Consider the following 8,794-nt stretch of genomic DNA (forward strand, 5'->3'; position numbering starts at 1 on the left):
TCTTTCAATGTCTCCCAAGGCATTTAGGGCTACCCTTGTTCAATCTGCCCAAAACTTGAATATTTAAATATGTGCCAACAACAATTTAAGGAATTATAGTTTCAAGAGATGATCCAAGATGTTTTCCTTTCATGCTACAGGTTCTGTCCTATTGTACTTGTAGTGCCTTTCCATTCTTCAGGCCTCAAATATGAAGATTACCAGATTTGGAGACATAGCACATAGTTAAAGCAGATAGTGCAATGGTAAATTTTAAAAGGAAACAGAAATATAAGGAGGACAGGGCTATCAGTGGCTACAAGTCATGGTGCGTCCCCTCCACAATTAGAAGGTATTTATGTATTCTTATATCAGTTTCTGCTGGGGAACAAGAGCAGGATAACACTATTGTGGTCAAGTTCACTCTGTGAGTTCCCCCTATAAGGCAACAGAATGGCCACCATATAAACAAGGCTTCTGGATTAGATACGCCTTTGGCATTCTCTAGTGTGGACCATTTAATGTTCTTACAACTGAGATTAGAAACAGCGTGTTGTTACACATTCCATACTTAAGTTTATAGAGTCAAACCAATGCCATTAAGCAATGGGAGTTTCTCAGATCTATAGTTGATATAATGGCTAGTGAAGGCGGGGGCAGAGCAAAAGCATTCAAAGTGCAGCTACATTTCAAAATATACTAAACATTAGCAGCAGCATGAATTAACAAATCATACTGTGGGAACATATAAGCAGTGGCAAAGAAAAGTAAAATTGTATTGCTGGGGGAGAAGAAAGAGAGGGAGGCCACCAAAGAGTGCGCTAGGAACAAGGAGACAAAGAAACTGAGAAAGGTTTTCACCACCCCTCATCTGCCAGTAGTAGCTGAAGATGAGTCTGAACCGCTGGACAGCTCAGTGGTCTAGGTATCTGGCTAACTGTTAGACAAGACCCAAGTAGCAGACTCTCAAGAGGAAAACTTTTTAACTCCTTCCTAGCCAAACAAGCATTGGTGCTGGCAAAGGAATTCAGCGTCTGGTTGTAAGAACATTTAAAAATAAATAAATAGATAAATAAATAGATAGATAAACAAACAAACAAACAAACACCAGAACAAATATTCAGAAGCCCCAAACATACTATGTGCCATTAAGTCATTTCTGATGTGTGGTGACTATATAAGTTAATAACCTCCAAAATGCGATATCATTAACAGCTCTGCTCAGATCTTGCAAACCAACAATACAGTATATCATATAAGATTGCTCTCATTTCCCACTACCCCCACCAGCAACATTGTCTTTTCCAGTTCTGCTCAAGACTTGCAAACTTACACTTGTGAATTCCTTTATTGAGACAATCTGTCTTATGTTAGATCTTCTTCTGTTCCTACTGCACCCTGCACTTTACCCAGCAAGATTGTCTTTTCTGGGAAGTTCAGTATTTTCAATATGTGTGCATGATAGGATAGCCTCAGTTTATTTATTTTTGCTCTAGTGACAGTTCAGGCTTGACTTGATTGAGCATCTACTTTTCTGCCATTCCGGCTCTCTGTGGTATCTGTAAGAATCTCCTCCAACAACATATTTCAAATAAATTAATTCTTTTCCCTGTCTTTCTTCCCTGTCTTTCATGTAGTATGGATGATTTGACCTTGGTTTCCAGTTATAATCTTTACAAATCCCCAGTTCTCCCCTTATTTTATTCCAAAAGGCAAGGGGACATCGTTTGGAAAACATTCACAAAACATATTCGTAGAGCTTTTGGTCCAACATAGCTTTTCTTTCTCATATTGCCTACCCCAAGGAAAGGGTTTGAAAATTGCAACATAGCTTTTCAGTGTGCATTCTGCAGAGGGAGCATGGAAACATGTTCTTTGAAATCCTGGCCAACACAGCTAGTAGTTAAGGCTTCTGGGAGTTTTAGTCCAGGAACATCTGGGGATCCAAGTTTGGGAATCATTACTCTGGTGTACATACTGTACTCAGTGGCATAGTGTGGGTTGCCAGCACCCAGGCCAAGGAAAGTATTGCACTCCAACTAATGGACCATTTGTGCACAATTTTTTATTTATTATTACTACTTTACTTTTTTTCTTTTGAAATTTCCCATCTTTAAGAATTTTGTGCCCAGGAAAAAACACCCATGTGCTCCCCATGCTACGCCAATATATGCACTTACACCTTTGCTTCCCCATTTCATTGACAAAAACAGTCCTTCAAAATATTTTGGCACGGAGGGGCTTACAGCCCATCTTTCCTTGTTTCTTTCCTCTCCCAGCAACTATAATACAGCTAATGTGCTTATTTTCTGCATCCTCTACCGTTAGGCAATTATACAGGAGGGAAGTTTCCTTGAGATTTGGATGTAGTATATGGATATTGAAAACTTCCATTTTAAAAAGAAAGGAAATTCAGTTCTTTAAAAAGAATTTTTTGAAGCCAAAAATGCAATAGGATTCTGGGATTTTCCCTTACTTGGTGTCACTTTGTGAGCACAAGAGAGTATCCTGTAGACCAGTGGTTCTCAAACTGGTGTTCCCAGATGGAGTGCAGCTCCAGAAGCCTTCACCACTTGCTGTGCTGACCAGGATTTCTGGGAGTTGCAGTCCAAGAACATCTGGAGACCCAAATTTGAGAACCAATGTTGTAGACCACCTTGATCATTGTCATAAGTGTTGTCAACATTCAGGCTGCCCTTTGCTGTGTAAAACTTGGCATCTTTTTTCCTGCTGGCAACACGGGCACAATACTGTGCAGCAATATTGGTCCATTTCCTGATGTTTTGAATCCTGTCTACAGAAGGGCAATATCCCACATTCATAAACTAGAGGCTTTAAAAATAAAAATAACTGAATTTATATCAAGGCCACTGAGATTTCTGATGTCTTTATACAACTTTACTGTAGTTGAGAAATGAAACATGTTCAGCAGTGAAAAAATACCGTGCCTGGTCAGACTATGAATGCAGCTAAGAGACAGAATGTTTCCCATTTATAAATACTACAGACCAGTTAACGAGTTGCAACATTATATTAAGATATAATGGATCACCATACATGGAAGTAAACAACTACAGCTGCCATATAAGGAAAATCAGGAAGATGAGAAATGTGTTGTCCAACAGAGGGCAGTAAAACTCTTCAACATCCCCAATACACAGACTGACACCTGCTGACTGAAGAGTTTAAGAATTCTGAATCCTTATAAAAGACCAAAATGGCTAGTCAAACTAGCCTCCTTCTTTCAAAATTTAGAAGCAGCAAAACAGAATGTTTACTTCTATTAACAAAGGAGAACATCCCTTCCCCAAACACAGAACATCATTTGTTATTACTGTATTATATTATATTATATTATATTATATTATATTATATTATATTATATTATATTATATTATATTATATTATAGCTCTGTAAGACTTAATTTCTGATAAATGATCAAACTTACATTGAATGGAATTCAATGATCAGCCAGAACAGAAAAGGTATTTACTCCCTCATCACTAAAATCATTCCAAACATGCTGCATACTATTTCTTCAGAGTCCACTCCTCCCCTTAAAATGCTACAACTGCTCTACATGCATGTACTGAAATGCAACACCTAAAGTTCCTTACGTGAAGTGAAATTAATATATTTGCAACTTGCTACCACAATGATTCCATAACCTTTTAATTCTGACTGATCTTTCTATTCATTTATGGAAGATGAAATTCTCATGTGACTTACAGTTAGCATTTATATTACAAAGTCTTGTTCAATTCGTCTTTCATTTCATTTGAAGCACTGTAGAAGGTTCTTGAAATAAATTGTCTGCTCTTAATTTTTAACGATTAAAAAAAAAACCCTTCCAGCATCTTTTTAGTCTAAAGAGAGTCAACTCCGCTGCCTAGAGTGGTTGTTTCAACCAGATGGGCAGGATACAAATCAAATCAATCAATCAATCAATCAATCAATCAATCAATCAATCAATCAATCAACTCCATTACTTCAGTGAAACAACTGCATCTTCAGAATCCTCAGTCTTCACATTATTCCTGCACTGCTAACCAAACTGACCATGCAGGAATGTTCACACAATCTCTTCTCCGTCACCACTTTTGCAAGGTGTTGCAAAGGCTGCCCCTAAAAGCCAATATGAATTCTGGAACATATACACTTACCCACTCCAAATTTTAAAAGAAACACACACACACACACTAAGGGACCTAGGTTAGGATGGGAGGAAACACAATGCAAAATTAAAATTCCCTTAGTAGCTGCCAAGGATCAGGCTAGGATACTCAAAATTTTAAAACCATGATCAATGTTGCCCTCAATGCCTATAGAACATTCCGTGTGCGTTTTTCAAAATAACCCAGAAGAGGCTGAATCATTATCCACTGTCTTAAGAGCCATACCATTTCCAATTTGATAATTGCAGTTTACCACGGCTTTTAAGAAATTATCTTTCAAAGTTGTACAAGCATCTCAATGCCAAGAAAATTACTGTACTATTGTTATCCTTGTTCTAAAATGCATCAGAAACCAAATATATTACACATGGAACATTAAACTGTCTAGACACATTTGACAGATCAGCACAGTAGCTTCATCCAGGAAGTCCCCTAAATTCATAAAAAGCGCCGTATCGGGACACAGAGTACTAGCAAGTCTTTGAGTTCTCTTTCTTTTTTGGAAATCAACACTGTCCCCCCACTCTCCTATTAGAGCTGTTATAAATGATTGATATTTGTTGAATGCTTGTTTATTCAAAAGCATTACTATTTTGTGCATGGGCAGGAAACACCGCAGTCTAAAAGGCCTGGAGATCCCTGGCTTTGGTCCAATTAATCTACATTTTCTATTTTGCTTCTTTTCTACATCAGCTCTGGAAAGATGGGTCAGCAAAACATGCCACAGAAGCAACCCTTATGTATTTTATTCACACCTTGAATACAATAAATGAAAGGCCATAAAATCTGTTGAGATTGTTTCTAGGGCAGAGAACTTGTTATAATTGTCCAGTTTGCAAAGCCAAAATCTTTAGGAACAAAGACATTTATGGGTACACAGACACACACACACACACACACACACACACACGCACACACACACACACTGGTGGGAAAAGGTACATGTGTCAAAAGTGTAAGAGAAGACACAAGGTAAAAGTTGTGAAATTAATTGAATGTTATGAGTGGCAGAGCGGGTCTTCTTTGTTATTTAGTCTTGAGAAAAGCCCCATTCCCTCACTTTGTTACTCTGACAATGTGGTGTTAACTCTCCACTAGAGCGCACATGCCTCGTATCATGCTCCTCACAGGCTGAGTTTTCACTCTCCTCCACCTCACGAACACTTCACAAGTACTGTTGGGCTGGTACTGGTGCGTATACTTGAATTCACTGTATCTTTTGAGTTTTGAATTTAGATATATATATAGTCTGCTCACACTATTCCATTGCTTTTTAAACCCCATTATTGGGCTGTTTATTTCAGCTGCAATACATAAATCTGAAAAAACAGCAACCACATTAATTAAAAACACTTTTCTAGCATGAAGGGTACAATTTAAGGAAATGGCTGCCAAGGGGTATGCAAATGAAAAAATGTTGGGAACCACTGTTCTAACTGATGAGAACCTGCAGCAAAAGGTTTTGCAGCTAATATGGTCTCAATCTGCCCTATATACTTTCTTGCATTCATAACTTGGAAATACTATAAACAGCTTACACAGTTTTCAGAAAACACGGTGAACTTTTGCCTTTATACACCCAAGTGTGGGAGGAACCCAAACTGATGCCAACACATCTTTTAGTGGAAAAATGCAGTTGCTAAAATTCTGTTGGTGTGTCAAAAGAAAGAAAAATTAATATGACCAATGGAATGAATTTGAAATGTGGTACTGGAGGAGAGCTTTACAGATACCCTATACTTCCTGAAAGATGAACAAGTGTGTCCTAAATCAAATCAAACCTGAAATATCTCTGGAGACACAAAAATGTTGAAACCTGAGATTGTCTTACTCTGGGCACATCATGAGAAGATAGGATTCTCTGGAAAAGATAATAATGCTGCAAAAGATTGAAGGCAGCAGGAAAAGAGGAAGGCTGAATAAGAGATGGGTTGACTCTCTAGGAAGCAAGATGGATTTGATTTAAATCAAATTTATTTAAATCAGATATTTGATGATTTAAATAAAAAATCAAATTTTAAAATTTCAATCATGATTTAAATCAATTTGATTTTACAAAATCATTGATTTTTATCCACCCTGCTAGGTAGCCACAGGCTTGAACTTGCAAGCACTAAGCAGGGCTATTGAGGACCGAATATTCTGGAGATTGCTCATTAAAAAATAAAAGTCTTCTCAGCAAAGCAAAGAAAGCTGGGTGGAGGAGAGGGAAAGAGGTAGCTTCCAGGACTACAGAGATCTCCAAAGCTTCCTTGCAGATTGCTTAACCCTCTTGGGCCTGAGAAGACATGCAAAATGCTGTTGCAGAATACTTATTCCGCTTAGCTTTGAAGTTAAAATTTATCTCTCCAGATTGCTTTCAAAAGCTCTTAGCAATACAGATCAAGATTTGTCAAAATTTTAAAAAGTGTGATAACAGTCTTGAATATAGTTAGTTGAAAGCCACTTGAGAATAACAAAAACAACAATAAGGAGGTTAGCATACCATTTTACATCTACTTATGCCATTTTAACAAAACTGTTAGCTATATTTGATGTCATTAGCCAGTCCATCTACTTGACAATATCAAAAGAGGAAGAGAAGTGTTGCATATGAGAATTATTATTTCTTGTATGAGAATTCTAATTTTATTCGCCTGCTGTTTCACTGTATTTTATCTGTCAACTGTCAGCACTCCAGTGTACAGATTCAGAACTGCCAATGTTCTTCATAGGGATACATGTTTCTGATCATAAAAAAAACACCTTGCCATTTAATCTGGCATCACAATCTTTTGCTATGAATATTTTAAGAGTCAGATATGTGTTCAATCATGTGATAGATAATCTGTGATTACATAGTTTTTATACTTGAGTAAGTATATCTTATCAGACAGACAGATAAGAACTACAGTACTTTTCTTAAAAGAACTGCTAGATAGCTTGGTGGTTTCGGTCTCTGGCTGTGGAGCCAGAGGCTAGCAGTTCAGTTCCTCCATCCCAGTGCCTCCTGGACAGGGGTTAGAACTCAATGATCCATAGGGTCCCTTCTAAATCTGCATTCTAAGATGATGATGATGATAATGACCAAAAAAATTCTGCCAACACATAGTTGAAGAGCAGAGAATGGTATTCTGTTCTCCAGTGGATAAAAGGACATTAATACTAATAATACCAATAACAAAACATATCGCTTTCTCTGTACGCTGCTTGCTCTCTTGTCTTCGTAACTAATTTTTCTTTTAACATCATGGTTACTGTCACTATAATACTCCAGGTGTTGCACAAATTTTCTTTTGTTTACCATAATGACCATTTTAGTTTCTGAGGAAGAAAGCTGAAAGATAGGTTTACTTAACACCACCCTTTAACCCTGTAGCTGAACAAGGATGAGAGCTTTCTCCCAAGCCCTTGATATTTGTTTTTGCACCATGGTGTTCACTTGTCTCAGCAGCACCCAAAAATATTTTAATAGGCTGAAAAACACTCATTTATTAATGGAAATTTCATTATCTTCATATATTTAATTATTTTCCTGTACATATATTTAATTATTTACAGATCCATCCCTATTAAATTTCTAGGGCATTAAAGGAAACTTGAGCTACCCACAAAACATGTTGGGGGGTTTGGCCAAAATTATTAATTATTACTAATTATTACAAAATTAATAATTATCCAGGTAAAATTTACACATTTTAAAACAACCCTCATCAATGATTCATGACAACACGTCCTTACAAATACTTACAATATATACAATATTCTATAACCTCCTTGGTGAAAGCTAGAAAACTGGAAAATATAAAAAGATTGGTAGAATGGGTTAAGGAATACGTCCCTGGAGATGTGATATCCTTCTGAGGCAGAGAGGGGCAGATTAATTATCCATTCTCCCATTCCTTTGAGGGAGTCTTGTCAGTGCAGCTAACAGAGGAGTATGGCGGGAGCATTCCACTGATGAGGGACCCTAGCTGAATTTCACGGTTATTCAGATGAACATATCTGGCCAAATTAAATTTCCCTGAGAACAAAATATTTCCTTCCATTGTTCATTTCTTATTCAAGCATGAAAATTATATAATACTGAAATACTGATATATTGCCTCAAAATGTCCAGTTCCCGTAATAATGCAATGTATGAAGCTCACCTTCCTTAACGACAACTGAAGAACTAAAATAAGGTAGGTGAAAGGATTAGTCACGACTACAATTATTCCAAAATTAAAACATACGGTAAGACTAAGATGGAGTAGTAGCCTCAGCAGTAACATTATTTATTAATAGATGGTTTTAGAGAGGCAGATACCGGTACCACTTTCAGTTCATTTTATTTCAACACTCTTTAAGTCTCTGTACTTTTGAACACTAAACCGTTTTATTATGTATCAGGTCCCCCCCATCAATTTCACTTGCTTATAAACAAAACATGACTTCTCCACATATATAAAATGTACTTAATTTTGATAGTCCAAAAATCTAGAAAGGGAGAAAAAAAAAAAGAAAAGACAACTTTGCAATTTAAATAGAGAATACCTTTAACAATATTCAGCTTCTGACAGAATGCACTATTGCATTATATAAGACAACAGCTGCCTTTGTTCTGTACCAATGTTTTACTAAGCATCAATTTTTTGACTGATCGATTCCTATTTTTAGT

This window comes from Pogona vitticeps, chromosome 1 (assembly GCF_051106095.1).
Source record: "Pogona vitticeps strain Pit_001003342236 chromosome 1, PviZW2.1, whole genome shotgun sequence".
Lineage (NCBI taxonomy): Eukaryota > Metazoa > Chordata > Lepidosauria > Squamata > Agamidae > Pogona > Pogona vitticeps.